Source organism: Ammospiza nelsoni, chromosome 11 (assembly GCF_027579445.1).
Source record: "Ammospiza nelsoni isolate bAmmNel1 chromosome 11, bAmmNel1.pri, whole genome shotgun sequence".
Lineage (NCBI taxonomy): Eukaryota > Metazoa > Chordata > Aves > Passeriformes > Passerellidae > Ammospiza > Ammospiza nelsoni.
Window position 1 is genome coordinate 8,568,766 of NC_080643.1, and position 19,975 is coordinate 8,588,740.

General features: G+C 41.0%; 1 long non-coding RNA gene across 1 annotated transcript; it reads right to left on the reverse strand.

Annotated features, from left to right (window-relative positions):
• Positions 1–1,100: 1,100 nt before the first annotated feature.
• LOC132077976 (uncharacterized) lies at positions 1,101–11,528 on the reverse strand. Its single transcript, XR_009419215.1, has 2 exons — positions 11,403–11,528; positions 1,101–1,432 (listed from the first exon to the last, which is right to left on the reverse strand). It is a non-coding gene; the product is annotated as an uncharacterized LOC132077976 (long non-coding RNA).
• Between the last annotated feature and the right edge of the window lie 8,447 nt (positions 11,529–19,975).

The following is a 19,975-nucleotide window of genomic DNA, read 5'->3' on the forward strand; positions in this document are numbered from 1 at the left end:
CATTTTGTCATGGTTTAAAACCCCAACCAGCAGCGAAACACCACACAGCCACTCACTCCCCCAACAGTAGGACTGGGAGAGAACTGGAAGGGTAAAAGCCAGAAAACTCTTGGGTTAAGACAAAGACCAGTTAAAATGGAGAGCAAAAACCATGCACAAAGCAAAGCAAAACAAGGAATGAATTCACTGCTTCCCATGGGCAGGCAGGAGTTCATCCATCTCTGGGAAAGCAGGGCCCCCTCATGAGTATCAGTGACTTTGGAAGACAAAACACCATCCCTCCAAACACCTCCTCTTCCTCCTTCTTCCCCCCACTCTATATATTGAGCAGGAATATCCTGCTATATATCTATATACATGGTCTGGAATATCGCTTTGGTCAGTTGGGGTCACTGTCCTGGCTGTGCCTCCTCCTCACCTCTCATAGTCCTCATTTCCTTGCCAGCATGGCAGTGTGGGAAGGAGGAAAGGGCTCAGCTCTGTGTAAGCCCTGCTCAGCAGGAACAAAAGCACTTCTGTTATCACCATCACTGTGTTCAGCACAAATCCAAAACACAGCTCCAAAGTCACTGGGAAGAAAAATAACCCTACTCCAGCCAACACCAGCATAATATTATTTAACTTCAATCTCTACAATAAAAGTGAGTGAAAACCATCTGAAGTATTAGAGAAAGTAATTTATGGTGGCAGAAAGTAAAAAATTCAGAAAAGAAACAATACTGGAAAATCTTGCTGTTCTGGCATGGGTGAGCTGGTTCTGACAAACAGGCACCTGCTGCTGCTGAACCCTTCACATGCCACAGTCACACTCTGCATCTGATCAGTCATGAAAGCACAAATCCTACCCTCAGACTGAATCAGGAAGAAGCTACATGACAAGCAGTTATCCTAAAGGTTCACAAAATTACACAAGAGGTCACATCTACCCTGGCCATTCTTCATTTAAGTGTCACCCACACAGCCATGTGTTCACAGGAGATTTATACACCAGTTAAGCAGCTGCTGTTCATTCTGGATGCAGGTCCATGCTCAGACCAGCTACTGCAGTACAGCTGTATGCATTGGGAATGATAGTATGATTTCTCTGGATATTGTCCACATTTATGGAGCCTTATTTATTGATCCAGCAAAGGTTTCTGATACAGCTGACCGCACATTTTTGTTACAGCATTTTAAGCGTGACACAGATTTTACTGTGGCTTGGTTTAGCAGCAATATAATTGGTCACTGGGTATTATGGGGGAGCTGGCACTGCAACAGCTCTGCTGTGTCCCTGCAACAAAGGAAGGACATTCCATTCCCCCAGACTGTTGATCCAACACCTTCTCCAAGTATGGCACATTCACTGTCCACAATCTACAGGAGTCCACTGAAAAGTCTGTGACAAATACTCAGTTTTCTTCTTCAATGGAACCCGTCCACATCTGGCAGCCTGGACAGAAGGAGAGACAGCAATTTTAAATACCCTCCCTGCTCCTCAGAAGAACAACGTCAGAACTCAGAAGCTTCAACATCATCTTCCAGGCTTTCCCCAAATTCTGCAATTTAGTGTTTGGTATCACTTTCTCTAACCCTCATCCTAGCAGATGTCTAATTCTTGGGCTTGCAGAAGGATGTGTAAAATCCCTTACAAGCTGCAGTAAGTGATTTCACTTCAGCTGACAGCAGTTTAATTTAATACATATACTGTTTTCCAAAAAGTACAAATGCAAAGGTAAATAGTTAATTCTGTGAAAGAAGTGTTGCCTGCTTTATTTGCTTCTCATGTACCTCAGAAAGCACAGAAATACACAGGAGAATCTCAGCTACAGGAAGTCTGCATGGTGGGACAGGAGTTTGTAGGAAACAGGGCAGTTCTGGTCTCAGAGGTCTGACAGGATGAAGGCAGAGGGGAGAAGCCACAGCAGGACCAGTACAACTCCATCATCCAGAGAAGCAATAAAGCCACCACTGCTGGCATCATCAAACACCAGAAGTCTGACTAAAGAACAGGGTTTGAACCCACTACTCAGCCTGGAAATGGAAGGGAAGAGCAGGAGCAAATCCAGGAATGCCCCTGGGCAGGCCCTTTAGCCACAAGGCACAGCAAGCAACAGCAGCCCTTGATTTTCCTCAGTATTCAGCTCAACTTCTGAAAAATTATTGTAATCAGTTCTTTCATTTCAGGGGCTGATCATCTGCCAGAGCTAACAAAGAATTTGTTTTCCTCCCAGTTGAGCAGATGCACTTGAGTTCTTTTGGTTTCTCCACCTCCAGCCCTAAAGCATCAGAGCACTCATGTGTTCCTGGGTGCTGCAGGCACAGGGGGGAGGCATATCCTGGCTTTTCTGCCTGTGACACATCTGCTTTTTCCAAAGGCTAAACACTTCAGTCTGACTAAAAGCACTGGGCTAACAGTGCAGGCATCTGTGAGGAGTAATTATCTCTGTTATACAAAATTTACTTAATATTTAAGATTATGGTGTGTCCTCATGTCACCTTTAACCCTATGATGACAGTATCTTAAATACACATAGCTGATTCCTCTTGATGTTCAGCAGGAAATATCACATCATCTCCAAACTGAGAAATTAATTTACTTTTTCTTACAGGATATAAAATGAATTGAACTTAGAATGATATACAGCACTTAAGGCAATCTGGTCCCTAATCTGTCTCAACATTCCTCAGCAGAAGCAATGAATTGTCCAAAGAGCCAATTATTGGAGGGAGAAAGGCAGAAAGCATTCCTCCACAAAGCCAAGGGTACAGGGAGATGGTCTCTCTTATCCCAGTGGATCCTGGCATGCACAGCAAGGTCCTTGAGAGAGTTTCAGACATATATGCAATATTTAAGTGTTACAATATGAGCACACACAGCCAGGAGCTCTCACAGCCTCACAGGTGCTGTTTGCCCCAGGGAAACAGCTGCTTAAATCCCCTCATACCCTGAAGGAAACTGTAGTATTTCCACTCTAGAGTATCCTTTCCTTCTATTCCAGCTCATCTCAGGTGATATTTCCATACCTTATGTGAAACAGCAAAGCTGATGTCTCTTTGACATTCTGATTAAAGGTACTGGAGTGCATTCCCTGTACACTTACACACAAAATGGCTTAGGTCCCCTTCCAAATTATATGCACTTACTGAAATGGGATCCAAAAATGGATAGAACTTGAGATCACACATTTATATTAATTTTAATGTTCTCAAGATTAGTCAGAATTTTTTAAGCAAATCATTCATTTACTTGAATCTCTGTTTCACATTAGAGAGGATAGTTGTACTGAGATTTTAAATCAATTTTGGAGTCCTTTTCTACTGAGGATTAAGCTTGATGATTAAAGGGACTTCATGTTAATTTCAATAAAATTTTGCTTCCCCTTTCATTTACTATTTCATCAATTCAGTAAGAGAATTTTGCAGTCCCAGAGCTCATCTCTTGAGGTCTAACACAACAGTTTCTTAGTAGGCTGTTCTTTCTCCCTTTCCCACTGACTGTGATAGAGCCTAACAATGGTCTCTCTCCCCTTTGACACTGACCTGCTGAAAGACTCCTAAATGTGCTCCTCACACCCCACTGTTCTCACTAAATGTATTTTGACAAAAGATCAAAAAGGTGAATGACCAGCACATCCCTGTGCCTGCTCTGGGTTACCCCCACAGGTTGTAAAGAGAACAAATACAAATCAGTCTGTGTGCAAAAAGCCAAGAACAACTCACAGGCAGCACTGCTGGTGCCCTTAGAAAGCTTCCCTCCCAATTATGAAAATCCCAGAAACCACTAAACAACATGAGGCCAACAAACCAACAGAAAATTTCACCCCATCTACAGTCTGTGTTACAGAAGCCCCAAAAGCCCCAGACTAAAGACCACAAAAGAAAAGGCTCCAGGTTCAAACCCATTCTCCATCCCAAGGCAGGAACATTCCTGGCTGTTCCCTGGAAGTATTTGCCTGTCCAACAACTCTGCCCCCTCTGTCCAGGTCTGCACAGCTGAAAAAAACCCACACTGGCATCATCAGGAGTTCCCTGGGAAGGAACAGTTCTCCAGCACAGACACCCCCAGCACTCCACCCCAGGGGTCATGGGCTCAAATGGGACCTCTGTTCCATATTGTTGTGCAATGAATCTAAACAAAATCAAAACAAGCAGTCATTGCTTTTGACAGAACATAAACATTTTTTCTCTGCATTGTGGTAATAGTAATTTTCCACCAATTTTCTTAAAGATTGGATTTTTCTAATTGTAAGAGAAATATTCACAACCACCTAAAATTTCATTTTATTTTCCCCACTAAGAAAAAGAATCCTTTCAATGAACCCTGATAGATTTTCAAATTCCAAAGTCTTTGTCACCATAAGTTCCTTTTATTCCAAGTACATCTACCAAGTCCATAAAATATTGTCCAATTCCAAACCTGATATCAGCTTTGCAGACAAAGTACTCAAGGTCAACCCAGATGTCAAATAGCTCAACAAATGGTGAGGCTAGAAAACACTCTCAGCTGCATGACCACCTCCACAGCACCTTGCTCCTGTGCCATCTTATCCCTCTCAGCTCTGTACTTGTATTAAGAAAAGCTACATAACTGACACCACCTACATACTGTCCAAGGCTATATTTAACACTTCAAATCTGTTGCAAGTCTCTCCCTTATCCCTTTTTAAAGTAAAACTATCAAAGAAGTAAGTCCTTCTCTCTACAGAACATAGATATTTTTTCCTTCCAGGAGACAGGATAAATTTAAGACCCAACACCTAATGACTGAGCAGAGATAGAAGAAGGAAATGTTCAGCTGTGAAAAGGGAAGAATTTCAACTTTTTACTCTGAAAAGCATAGCATTTCCTTCTTCCCTAATGTTCCCAATAAAAGTATGCCTAGAAAAGAGATTTGAAATAATTTTAAAGGGTTTTATTCTCCACTGAGCCCTGTGCATTTGGACTCATAACAGCACTACAGAAAGGTTACAGTGGATTCCAGTCATTCGTTCTTCACCAAACACCTTTCAAATTCACCAAACAGGAGTGGTTTGCTCTTCCTGCTTCCAATGGAAACTACCAAGCAACATCTCCAATGCTTTTGCTCATAGGTTGAGGATTAGTTTCGCCATTGTAAATACGTTTTTTAGGTCTACTACCTCAGATCGTGGATCTCTTAACAAATGTTTGTGCTAACCTTTCTCCCAAAGTGTGGTTTTTCCTGGTATCTCAAACAAGACCACCTGGGCCTGTGCCTTGTTATTCCTCAGACTTTATCCAAGACTTTCTCACCTCTCATTTCTCCTGCCAAGGGAGCAGCTCCCTCCAAGGCACTGGCACAGGCTGCCCAGAGCAGCTGTGGCTATCCCAGCCCTGGCAGCGTTCAAGGCCAGGCTGGATGGGGCTTTGAGCAAGCTTCTCTATGGAAGATCTGCCCTGCCCATGTCAGGGGCTTGGAACTAAAAGATCTTTAAGGCATCTCTCACAAACCATTCTGTGATTCCTCATCCTCACTGACAAACAGGCAGAAGCTCCCAAGCATGAACAACCTCAGTGTGCCCCTACAAAATTCTTCTCCTTAGAATTAAATCTGGAGTGTGCTGTGCTAATCTGCTACTTAGTCCTACTCTCAATTTCCCTCTCAAGCTAAAAACAGGGTACAGAAGCTGTGTTGCCCTGTCCTTTAGATAAGCAATACTTCTTGTATTGCTTTCAGCAGTTTGATTAACACAGCTACTGCTCAGTACAGACTCCAGAGCTCCTTTTGGGAGACATTTAGGCAAAAGGTTTGATTGAGAAAGTCACTAGAATCAGCCTGGGTTTAAGAAAGTAGTTTAGCACAGCAGTGTCACTATTAAATGCACAGAAGCTTATGGCTTCCTTGCAGCTGTGAATGCAGAGCTGTTAGAGACCATCTTTATTATAACAAATATATAGAAATCCTTTGTGTTCATCTAGGGGTTTGAGCTGAGCCCAGGCTGCAGCCAGCAGTATCTATTTCATGGTACAGAGTTCTCAAGATGCCTCTGAAGCTTTTATCAGATACTTCAGCACACAGGTATTGAGCACAGGTGACAAAATACAAGAGTGCCTCCACCTCTGTCTGCACTCCACAATGGAAGAAAACAGGTTCTCTGCTCTGTGCCACTGCTGCCATCCAGAGCCAGGATGAATGGTCGTTTTTTTGGGAGTCTGACTCCAGCAGGAGGATTTCTGCTAGAATTTCATTCTGCAGCATTGCTATGTTTTATTTGCTGCATTTGCAATGCCATCCTTCTTCCCCTTTAAACAAATTGACTGTTAGAGCACATCACAGAGCAAAAACAGCTCTGAGAGTGCTGGCACTTTGAATGTTCTGCTGGAGTATGGGAAATTTGTATCTTTTGATGGAACAAAGTCAGTGGCTTTACTTTGCTGTCGCATTTTGTTAAGCCTGTGTCCAGTTTCATTTACATGGCTGTTAACATCCCTTTCTCCTTGCTTAGAAACACTGAGGCCAATAACACAGAGCTCACACTGGAAATGGAAATACAAGAATGCATCTCTCTATTTATACACTCACAGCCATAATGTCAGAGCCAGGGGCACGAAGAAGAAAAATACCTGTGCATCTTATCTATGACAGCCAGGTAAATCTCAAATTCCTGAATGAATTTGATGTCTAAAATATGCATGCTTAGTTTTCTAATTAAACAAAACTGTATTTGCCATGTGCTGAGAGTTTTTTTTCCTTGTTGTTCTTCAGACTGTTGTAGGGATGTGGAAAAGGTGAGGCATGCATCTTGCATCTTACTGCTAGATGCTTTTACATGAGTCTGTCCACTACATTGTGTTCTCTTCTACTTTCCCAATTAAGACAGCTCCACAGCAAGCTCTTTAGCATAACATTTCCTGCCAGCTAATGCCAGAAGTACACAGTATGTTACAGTTTCACATGCTGGATTTAGCTCCCAAAGGTTTCAAAGCTGTATTTGTGACAAGAGTGGACACTGGTCCTGGCATTTGTAAAGCTGTGCATGTAGCAGAGGACGGTCACCAAACACACCAGCCCCTTCAGGCTAACCCTGCACCAGGTAGAAAAGGGGTAAGGGAAGGGCATGAGTAGATTTAAGCACAACAGAAAGGTCTTTCCATATGTGATATGATGCAGAAACATACAAGGTAACATGCAAGGGGTGCTGGAGTGCATATTCCAGATGCTGTCATGGGGGTTACTCAAACTCAGCAGCAGCACCTGACATCACCCAGGATGGTCCTTGGGAGCAGGAGCTCATTTCACATACAGACTCTCGACAGCACTGTCCCGCATCTGCATCCCATTAAAAGTACCAGGAGCATTTAAAGACATATTAATTATTAATAAGGTGGGTAGAATTCAGCCTATAATGGCTTCAGAAAAGTGAAGTGGTTCTAGGCAGCATGGGGGCTGTTCTATCAAACTGCTGAATGCAGCAAAGGCATTCACTGACTTCCACAAAATGACTGCCTGTCTCAGTTCAGACTCATTTGACAATGCTCTTGGTAGAATCAAATATTTCTAAATTTATAAATTCAACAGGGAATCTGAAACTTGAGAACAGTGGCATCTTCTAGACAAGTTACTACTAGCACTGCAACTCAAATTTTATTTCTTCTTATATTTCAGCGCTAATAATTGTGAAAAATGCATCAGGCCAATTTAACAACAGACAAACCCATTTTTGGTATAATTTCCCAGGGCTTTGCCTTATGAAACACTTAGTGAAACAAATCTTATGCTCTGAAGATGAATACTTAATTTGATTTTTTAAACCATGTTATACCCTGTGTTCTACATAAGAAACAGGCAGGGCATGTGCCTGTGCCTTAATCAAAACCAACACCATTTCATTAAGACCCACTTTCCCTTTGAGAAGAAAGGTGTTAGGCTGGGATTCAGCAGGTGGCACTGTTACACATAATTTAACACTTTTACAGGCTAGACATACTTTTTGATATGGAGATGGATTATGCCTTTCTTAGGTTTTCCAAAGAAGTTCCTTTCTGGGGAGCAGGGAAGAAAAAGGACAGGTCTTCCAAAGTGTAGGAGGTTCTCTCTCTCCACTTTAATCTCTCTCACAAGAGTCAGCAGTTGAAACAGAAGTCAAGGTGTACATTGGAAATGCTGGGAGACATGATGCATTTAAATTCAACACCATTTTTCTTTCAGGAACCAGTTGAACATTTAAATAAATCTCACATCACTTTGAAGAGAGCCATCATCCATATGGCTCTGTTTTTAACAGGAAGTCAACTCACAAAAATTCCTGAGGTGCAAAACCTTTACATTGAGAATGCTCATAATATTTAGTAGCAGTTATATTTAAAAAAATAAAAACTAGTACCTAATACTTTTTCTTACACTGAATGTTACTTTATTGTACTGAAATTGGTCCTCCCCTCTATGTGAGCACCCCAGGTTACCACGGGTGGTATAACTGGGGTTACCAGGGGAAGAAATCTGGGTACAATACTTCAACTTCACTCTCTTTCCTGTTGTTTTTTTCTGGGTTAAGTGCAGCCCAGGTCCTTGGCTTGGTGCCCTCTATCATAACTATTCCCACCACTAGGAGCTCCCAGATGAGAGGCACTGACTTGTAGTTCCACACCAAGGAAGGGTAAACATAGAGAAGCTTTCTAGCAGCCAGGAAAACAAATTTGCTGCTGTTTTGGCATTTCCATCACTCTCCAGTCTACTCCTCAAGAGCACCAACCACCTCCCAGCAATGTGCACTGCAATTATGAATTTGTCTTGGTGGCAGAAAGCTTTTCTCTAGGCTCCAGACTTGTTTCCCTAGATGCCCCTCACTCACACACTTCCACTGTCACTCACTGGCCTGCTCCCTCTCCTCTTCCCACAACACAGTAGGGTCCACCTCTAACTGCCCATCAACTCTCCACAATAAGTTTTGAAATGGGATTTCAGTTTCAAAGAATTGATTCTTTATCACCTTTGGCAGTATTGCAAGGAATGAGATTTTCAATTGCTGCCTTTTCCTGCACAGCCAATGATGGTGGCCAACACCTTTGAATCAGATCTAGTGTTATTTTTTTTTTTGTCTGGGTTTTTTTTATATCTACTTGCATGGAATCCACCAAACATGAAACAAAGTACTTTTTTCTTGGTGATTTTTGAGGTTTTTTTTTTGTTGGGGTTTTTTAAAATCACATCATTTAAACCGATTTGTGCCAACAACAAAAGCTTTGAACTTTTATCTAGGAGGTTGAGCTGAGCAAATAACAGATATTGCTGCCTGAGCTTTGGGGAAAAAGCAAGGATGCGGAAGCATCAGGAAAGATTTATGAGAGAGGAGTTCAGTCTCTTTGGAGGCAAATCTATACTGAGATTACAACAGCTTTTAAAACAGATGTTTGAGCCAGGAAACCACAGGTGGGGAGAGTCAGATGGCATCTTCTTAGAAGGACTAAAGGACTCTGGAGAGAAGATCTATAAGAGGCAGACTAGTATCCATTGCAAACGCTGAAGCAAGCAGCCTTACTGGCAGATGACATGCAGGAAAAAAATGGGGAAGATGTAAAAAAAGAAAGGAAATCATCAGATTGTTCTATTCTACTTGTGAGCCTGTTTATTTCTTTGTCATGATGGAGGTCAAACACTGGGACAGGTGTCCAAGAAAAATGTCAATGCCCCAAGCCTGTCAGTGTTTAAGGAGCATCTGGACAATAGCCTTAGGAAACATGCTTTAACTTTTGGTCAGACAAGTTATCCCTTGAGTGGGAATGATTTAAATATAATTTGTTCCTGGACACTAGACAAGGAGACTGTACTTCCAAAGACATGCTGCTGCTTTGAATTAGCATTTGCCTTTCAACTCATGTCCATTTGTAAAGTTAAGGCTTTGGCACCAAGAAGAGCATCAGTGCTGTACAAAAGCTGCCTATTTGGGAATGAATTTTTCAGTGACCTTCACAGGACATGGCCAATTTCCATGCCTGCAAGTTATTCTGATAGGGAACTAATATATGCAATTTGAAGACAATGCTGAGGAAACCAGCAGAGACAAAACTCAAAGACCAGTATCAGATGAGCTCAAAGAGACTTTTAATATGGCAGGACACGCTGGGCTATTCTCTCTGTAAAACAATACCATCTGCCTTCCCCCTTTAAAAATTAAAATCCAAATAGAAGCATAATTCTGACTGTTTCAGCCTTTATCAAACTCAACTGTTCAGCACAGCATTAAATAGTATGAAATAAGGACTCTTGGAGGACTGTGCATCCTGCATGAAAGCATTCATTAAGTCTAAGTTATGGTTACTTCTGCTGTCAAGTCAACAATGCACAATCAGTGGTGGCTAAAATTTTAGGCTGGTGTGTTAGACTAACAAATAGCTTTTGAGTCATATAAATTCTGTTTCCTGCTAATGAGGACAAATTATATGCCACCACAGAATTAATTTCTTTCTTCGCACTAAACAAAATAACAGGAAGAAACTTCTTACAGATACAACTTTGTAAAAACTTGTGATTTTGCCAGAAGCAGCACTTCTGTTTTCTGCATAAGTGCATACAAAGAGGAGGCAAAGGAAAAAATATTTGGGTTCAGACTTTTAAGGAAAAGAACAGAAAATAAATTGGAAATTACACCTCTACATGATTCTGCAAGCACCCCACACTGTCAAAAATATTTGGATTCACATGAAAATGAAGCATCTCTGAAGTTCAGGCTGTACTGAATCCAAACACAAACTTTATGGCCAGGACCATCTTTAGTTAGGATGGCATCCTACAGTATCACAGACCACCAACCTGAGCTACTAAATTTTATTGAACACTCTTCCAAAAGTTTACAGGCTGCTCCTTGCTGGTTTGCCAAATGCCAGCTCAGAGTCATTCAAATCAGCACTACAAAACAACATCCCCAGCTCATTTCTATCTGACTGTATCAACACCATTTCCTATAAACCACTTGGGATAAAGCACAAAACCTTACCATACACCTATTGAATGGTTTGGATTGAAAGGGATCTTAGAGATCACTTATCTAGAAAACATTACGTATAGGGTATTTAGAGTACAATTTGGGAATAGCAGCACTGGCCACACTACCACAGATCACATTAAGAGGATATAACCCCTCATGGAGGGCAAAACTTAGGCCTCAGGGTCAAAACAGGAATTACAGAAGCATTCTACAGGTACTGTACTCCCTCAGGATCACTAAAACAAAAGATTAAATGTTTTGCAGTCCAGACCATGCAGCTGAATCAAGATAAAATGGCCCATAGCTCTGTAGAGCTCCACCCATCCAGTGAGCAAAGAGCCCCAGAAAGCAAGTGCTGTATAGGAGCTACAAGGTGCACAAACTGAACTCATGCCAAAGAAAATGACTGGCTTTTCCATATAAACATAGTAAAGCCTGCTAGAGACGGTTCTAGAAGAAAACACAAATAAGACTTACCTTAACCTCATGTTGGACTGGAACAAAGGGGAAAGCTTGCACAAAGCAGCCCAACACCAAGAGCTTCAAATTTCATCCCAAGGCACAAAGAACCCACCTCCTCCAGAACCCCAAAACATCTGGAGGCATTTATTTGTTTAGAAATTGCTCCTCAGCCCAGGTGCTCCTGGGAAGTGCAATTCAAGGTCATTTAATGACAAAACCTGGGCACCTGAGGGAATTACAGACTGTAAGTTCACAGAATTGTGTATTTGTATGCAACAGAAATCAGTAACCCCTTGATTATAGACTAAATCAATGTTTTCAGGTGAAAGGACCTAAGTCTTTGGGTCAGTGCAAGAGGTTAAATTTCTTCTACAAAGCCACATTAACAGCATCTCAGTTAAGGCAGTTAGGATAGAGTTATCCTAGGAAAATATTCCATAAACATTGATGTACTCATTGTTATATTTGATAGGAAGATCTAAAGCTTAAATATTTTGTATGAATTCTGCTAAGATTTTTAACTAAAAGAGATCTTTTTAACCAATTTTTCCATTTCTCCAGGAGTAAGCCTGACAGTCACAATTGATCCCTGTTTCCTAGAACCTCAAAAGGATGTCATCCCTTTCTTTTTAAACCAAATCCTTTCTAGCATTTCAGAAGACAGAAATAAAATCATCTGCTCTCAGTTTCAGCTATAATAGTTCTGAATAATTTATATGTAGGAAGAGGAGATGTACAGCATATGACTGATCATATTAGTGTAGAACAGCCTTATAAACTGTTTTCCAGAGGAATGTCAGTCTAGTTGCATCTTTATAAATAACACACTGAAAACTGAACAAGAAGCTACTTCCAAAATGTAAATATTTCTAATGGAATTGTTGCATGTAAGAGCAGCTTCCCCTATCTTATTGCATACTCTTTTTTTTTTTTTCCTTATAAAGGCAGATAATTATTTGACTATTGAAATTCCTATTAGATTAGGAGAGGGTGCACTGAGGTATAGACCTGAGAAGCAGGAATTCAGGGCTCATATATCCATTAACTGTTCTTTCAGAGGCAGTGATGGATGGAGGATCTTGCTGAAAGACAAAAGGCAAGTTCTGTTCCCAGTTCTGCAAAGTGATCCCAGACACTTGTCCTGTTACAACACTATGGTCTTTGCAATATAGCAATAGACTTCTGTGACTTCTTTCTTTTAAGGTCCACAAGACATAAAAATTTGCAAAGTCTAATGAGATCAAAAAATAAAAGGAACCTTGGTGCTTGTTCTAACGTGAAAGAATTAGTGAATTGCCCAAATAATTAGCTATAATTACACACTCCAATTAGCAAAACACACAAACTCTCACAAACCAAACCCATAACTCTCAGTCCAACTGGTCTACTTCCATGTGCATTTGTAGGCTGGCATCCACATTAGAACTAGAATTTTCCAGTATATGCCAAATAAAGGCCTTACTAGGAGGCGAGTAGGTCCCTGGGTATGGGAATAGTCCTTTGCTCTTCCAGCACAGCCATACAGAATTAATGAAATGGAACATTCAGAATTTAACAGGCTCAGCAGATGATGCAAATTTCACCCTTTTTCTCTCCACAGTATTCCCTGATTGTATCATTAGCAGAACAGCTCCCACCAGGAAAGAAGAAAAAGTGGGTGTGAGTGAGAAAGACTTTATGTACTATACATATACAGAAAAGTACACAGAAAGAAGCTCATGTGAAAAAAAATAATTAGTCAAATGACTGAACCAAGACAAGAAGAACACAAGCAGAACCACTCCATAGGTTGCTGTGTGCCCCTCTGCTCCCTAAAAGGATCAATCATAATGGTGATTGCTGTCTAGATGGTAGGAACACATTTACATATTTAAAAATCCCTTTCTACCATTGGGTCAGACTCCTGAAAGGGGAAATAGCACAAGAGCCACTTGACCAATTCTGTGGAAGGTTAAAGCATTGCCTTTTAAATTTAGACCAAAGTGACTGCTCTTCCTTTTCTGGCTGTCTGTTCTGAAGCTGCTTGCTGAGAAATGACAGCTTCCCCACCTTATCCTGGGCCCTGCTCACAAAGTGGATTCTGGCAGGGAAAAAAGAGGTGCTCTGTTCCTGCTTGGCCAAGGCTGCTGCGTGCTGGTAACCCAGTACAGCCACAAAGCAGTTGTGTCAGTGTCACAGCTTAGTCAGTCCCTCCTCAGCACACTGACCACGGAAAAGAGGGGAACATTCTGCTTTCTCTTCTAGTAGAGAAAAACAAGTTAAACTCAATAAATCACCAGTAAAAGTGCTTCTCAAATTGATTTTCAACTTTTGAGAGACATTTTACATCCAAGGAGGTATTTTCTAATCATCTCTGATACTTCTTATTTTCCAGACATCCTAGACACTGCTATGAGGAAACAGGTAATTGATTGAGGCCTCAAGATTTAATGTATTCACTGAACCTTGGTCTACTAACAGCTCATATTCATCTCAATAACAATTGAATCAGCAGGTCACTCCATGCCACCAGGATAATTACAGACAGAATGTATGAGATTTTTAAAATCCACTATTTTTTGTACGGATTTAGTTTATATCAAGCATGAATGACAAGGAAGGTCCAAAAGGTTAAAGCAAATGTTTAGCACAAGAATCAGCTGTGATATTCTGTGATATTCAGAACCAAACCTGTTATGTTTAGGGAGGTAAAACATAGTTATTTTCACTTGGAAGATTGTTTATTCAAAAGTTTTGGGTTTGGTTTTTTTCCCAAATAACATTTAGCCTTATTCACATCTGAACTTAAAGGCACTTCATTACAATTTATAGTGAAACCCAGAGTGCAAATATGCATTTAAAAGTATTTATAAAAGCAATCACTTCTACAGTCCACAATTTCCACACTTAAATTTGGATCTTATTTCTTCACATTTTGTTAGTTACACAGTAATTTCTGCTTATCCAAGAATGCCCTGCTCAGATGTAATATCGTGCTTTCAGCAAGGCCCTGCTTTTTACCCAATTTTTCACAGCTAAATTCACTGGAGTAGAAGAAGGTCAATAAGCAACTCTCTCAAGAGTCTTAATATATAATCCAATTATTTTATGCATTTTTTAACTTGACAATGTGAAGGGTTGATAAATTAAGAGTTAGGCAGACACACTGGAAACAGATGTTGGAGGCAAACTCTTCTGGCTCCCTGGTCCCTGGATCCTGGCCATCAACCAGATTATGAGACTCCTGCTCATCCATACCAAGAACACTTCATTTAGAAAGCATTTACACCCAACTGCATCTCAAGGCTAATGACTCTCCAGGCTAATGTCAGAACTGGGTACCTACACAATTTTGCTGAATTGTGACCAGCACCAACTCTGCAGCAGCTCTTGTGGAGCTGCAGGTAAATGCTGACATTTCCCCAGTGAGTTTTGGGAGTGTGCAGGTGGGAGAGATGATGCTACCAGGACACTAGGATCAGAAAGAGACTTCTAATATGTCCAGGTACTCTTAGGTATCATGGAAAAATAATTAATCCCTGAAACAATGATTAATATTGGAGACTTCAATGTAGGCAGGCAAAATAGTGCTTAGCAATGGGCCAGATGACCAGAGGTGTATCCTACAAGAATGTGAATGCTGCCAACAAAGAAGCTGGTAACTCCTCTTGGAATGACCAAGGAATGTGTCACTGGTGTGTTGATGTGGGAAGCCAGGTGTAGTAAGTGGGACAGTATGGGAGGGATTTGGAGACTCAAGGACAGAAGTCACTTGTAACTGCCTCAGCTTAGATGACAGCAATGGCTGTTCCCACCTGAGAACTATGCACATTCCCATGCCAGTGGAATAAGGGCTGTATAATAAGATGGGATCTATGGTGCTCTGACTGCCATAAAAATAAATAAGACTATTACAAATAATACCTCATAAATAATTATTATATACATAAAAATAGAGCAGCAAGGTTAATAACTGGGCAATTGGAAGTCTTTCAAATGACTGAAAGAAATTATCACTTTTAATTAAAAAATACATTTAATACTGGCAAATTATTTTCAGATAGGGAAATTTCAGGCCATTATGCTGCAACTTGCTGTTTGAAAGATTCAGGATGCAAATGTGGTTAACTTGGTATCAATAGCCTGGCTCAGTTAATCATTGCCAAAGTAACTGAAGTGTTATTACAATTACCATCATAACACTTAGGACTCACAGTCAGGCATTACAATTTCTGTATATTAAAAAGACAGAACAGAAAGACAGTACCTGCTGTGAGCAGCTTACAGACTGGTTTGTCATGTGAGACAACAGAAGAATGGATACAAACAAGCAGAAGAAAACACACCCTGGCAATGCATAAAGCTCACAGCACAATGCCCTGCAGAGACCCCCCCAAGCTTGTTGCTACGTTCACACCAGAAAATAGCAACATGTAAATGAGATCCTACTGCTTGAGCACCTGCAACAGTCTACACTGCAGGCTGAACTGTGTTCTGGTCAGTAGAAGCCAAGGCTCCAGCAGAAGGTAACAGCTCCCATTCCCTGCAGGAAGAGAGGGCCTCACTCACAAAGTGAAATCCATCTGAACTGCTGCCAGCAGTTCAAACTCAGCCCACCTCCCTTTGATACAAATGCTGCAATTGCTAGCACATGCCCTTGGCTGCCACCAGTAAATGAGTTGAATCATTACGATTTGTTGCCATAATTTCTTTTTCTACGATATTTTAAACAGTTTCTATCCTAAAGGTTGTCCATTCCATCCTTATACTGTAATTTTGGGAAGTCTGCTCTAAAATTGTCATGTGATGGAGCACTACAGTGTGTGTTGGTGATTAAAGATAAACAAACTCCATGTATGGTTCAAAAGTTCAGCTCCAATTTGAAGGCTCTGGAATAGAAAGCGATAAAAGAGGAGAGAAAATGAAGGGAGAAAATATAGGATAAAAAATGCAGTTGAGAAGAGGGAGTAGAAAGTTGAAAATAAGCATAGAAGCAATTTAATTACTATATACAGCACACTTGTCAAATGCTACATTTCTCTGCTTTAACACCTGATCTACAGAGAAAAGCTGTTAGCTGCTCCTTCAGAGGCAGTTTGGTTTTGCTTTATTGATTCAGCAGATACCACTGAATCCCCTGCTCTTGACCTCTGCCAAATGTAGCCCAGAGAATTTCACCAGTGGATTACTGCATGGTGCTCAATAACATCTTGTTGAACTGGGGCACAGCTTTTAGGAAGACATCTGTTCCTGACTGGATCCATAGGTGAGTTGTTTCAATTATTAATTTCCCTTGGTTTAAAAAAAAAATGACTTTATTTCCCATTTGAATTTGCCAACCTTTGTTCTAACAGTCACAGGTTTGTACCCTGATGACAGCTCATCTATCAGCTCGGCATTACACAATTCATATGTGCCAACAATCCTGTCTTTGGAAGGACTTTCCTTTAGAGGGAGCAAGAAAAACAACCTTTAATAAAAACTCCTCAGCAAGAAAAACAGCCTTTAATAAAATCTCCTCTGTAACTAAAGAGTGAATCAGAAACTCCAGGGAGTGGTGATACAGGGATCAATCAGTAACGGCTCTAGAGCGACAAGCTTGGATGTTACAGCCTGAGAGCCTGCTGCTGATGCAAAACTACAACACTCTCTCAATGATTTTTTAATGACTCAGTGGTTCACATTGAACTCTGCAAATCATCTCTAAAATGGAATGAAATTTTGGTGCCCAAAATTTGTCTATCTTTATCACCCAGACGAAGGCACTGTAGCAAAAAGTTACCATAGTTACATCTTAAGGACAGCAAAAGGAGGTTTCAGAGTTGAGCACTGCTGCTGCTTTTAACTCCTCTCCAATATTTGTGGCTACTCAAATATCCAAATATCACTGCATCAACACCAGCTCCCCATAGCAGAGAAGTGCCAGGACCAGGGAAGGGTCCTGGTAAGCACCATTCCCTGTAGCACCAATGAATGAAACTCAGCTGGCTGAGGAAATCAGCTGTGTGACCCTGGTGTAGGGTTAACCCACCAAAGGCAAAGGGCTTGGCCAAGGAACATGATATTGCCAAGGCTGGCTTTGCAATACATGCAGTTTTAACTGAAATGCACAGTCTTCAGGGATACAAATTACTATTTCATGTATATGGACCTTCTGCCAAATTCCAAAGGGGGGAGAGAACAGACAATTGGCCAGAAGATAACTGAAATCACAATTTTTATAAGTAGCATTAAGTAGTCAGGCACACAGTAATACTGGCCAGATGGAGATTTGTATTAAAGCAGCAGAATCTTGCCTATATCCTCTAGTATCTCTCCACCTAGATTTTCCCGGTTCTCTGTTAGCAGGTGTTCTATGTACTTTCCTAAAATCTAAAAGCTGAAATCCATGCACCCATCAATTTACTTACTTGCAAGCTCTACATTATTTTTCTCCTTCCATTACTGTGTATAGACACACACATATGCAAACATAGCTATGTCCAGTATGCATCTGTGTAGGTGCTAGTTGTAATCAACACAGCACTCACATTTCACCACAAAAGAATTATTTCTTACATTATGTATCTTGCACACATTCCTTTATCTTCTCTCCATTTGAGCTATTTCGTCCTTTTTTTCTGGCTACCATTGTTTAATGTTATATAGGTGGATATGTGAGGCAAAACAAAGGACTGGAATTGTATCACCATCGGACCCAATGTCAACCAACATTTCCTACATATTCCCCAATTCTGACATTCTCAATCTGAGAGATGTAAATGCACTCATGAGGTGGAACAACACTCTGACCTTGCACAGAGAGCAGACATATAAGAAGTGATTTTCAGCCAAAACAGTTTGGTTTTTGCTCTGTGTATCAGGCATGAAATTAAAAATCATCAGAGCCATGTCTTAGTAACTAAGTTTAAGTTTTCTTGCATGCATCTACAACTTTGTCTATGAGAGACCAGCAGGTAGATCACTGAGCACTGGAAGGGTTTGAATCAATATATGCTTCTGACTGACAGGTGCTCAACCACTGTGAAGGAAACTTCTCTGTCTGTCAGTCCTGGAGCCACTCTGGCAGCCACATCCACACCACCTGGGCTGGGACTGAGGCCCCTAGAGAGCTACAAACCCTGCAGTCACACAGCCAGACAGAGTTGAGCAGAAAGTTTCCCTTTCTGCTCAACCCAAGGTTTCCCATAGCAGAGCCTCAGATATCTCAATTTTAAAATAATTTAATCATGCTGCATCAACAAAATAACACCTTGAGCTCAAGTTGGGGGCCTCCAAGGAGGGACCCTGAACAAAGGAAGCCATAGATTTTATATTCTTACAGTCTAAGCACACAAAAGTCTGGGGTCATCAGCTCCTGTCGTGTCTCTGAGTGTCCAGAGTTCCCAGCCTCTTGCCTGGGGCTCCTGTCACCCAGGGCTCAACCTGCAGCTGCACACCGAGCTACCTGCATGGGATGTATTCCTCAACAGCACACAGTACAATCCTGGATGCTGTACCAAAGCAGCTAAGCAGACATCCCGGTTAGTGTGGAAAAACAACATGGGAAAGTCTAATGTCAAAAACTGTGAATAGCCAACTACTGCTCTGTCTTCTCTAGAAATCCTCTCCAGAAGGTTTGGTAGACCACACAGGACATGTGCTGGACTGCAAGAAGACTGTTGACTGTCCCTGTGAGGAGGCCTCCTGATTACAGCTACCACAAGGCATGTAAAGTTCTCTAGAAGGCCATCCCAGTTAATAAATAGGAGAAAATGCAGCAAGATTTTTTATCTCTGCATTGTAACCACGGATCTTGTAACTAGAGAAAGACAGGAAAAGTTTCAGTGCAGGAAGATTTTCTTAGCTGCCTGAGAGCAGTTGCCTGGTGGAACAGGCACTGAGGTCTGGGTGGCAGGAATATCTTTATGCCCTTTTTGAAAGTCTTGAGCCAGAACCATTTGCCTCCCCACAACAGCTAAGAATGCCATCTTGTGTTACTGTCCTTCAGTTCCAGCCCTACACCCCCTTATTTCAGCCCCATGCATCCCTATTTTCTATGGCTGGTACTTTAATAAGAATTGAACCTACTCACACTTTTCTGATGTTAACTTTAATTTCAGTTTCTGCAGAACAGGTGTCATGAGGAATTAGTACCATTGCATTTAGCAATTCAATTAATGAAAGTATATTAAAATTACAGTGGTAATGAGTAAAAAACTATTCAAACCATTAGCAGTGTCAGAACTCCTAAATTTCAGTAAAAATATGCAACCCTGATGAATTTAATGTTAACTCTCAAGTCTGAGAATAAAATTTGAACTCCCTGCCATCCAATCACATCTCTACTCTTGGCCTAACCAGTTATTAATAATTTCTCTGCTGGTGATGAGGGCTATTTTGCAATTTTATTTCATCAATTTCTAGTGGAGCAAAGAGGACATGTAGTTTGGTTCCATTTTTCATTTCTAAAGACATGTGTAAATTTGAGTTTCTGACATTTAAATAAATCATTTTCTCCTATAGAAATGACAATAAACAAAAGTCAAACTCTTATTGATCTTCATCTCAAATTCGCCACACTGAATCATAGAATTGACATCCAGAACCTGAGTGTATAATAGATATTT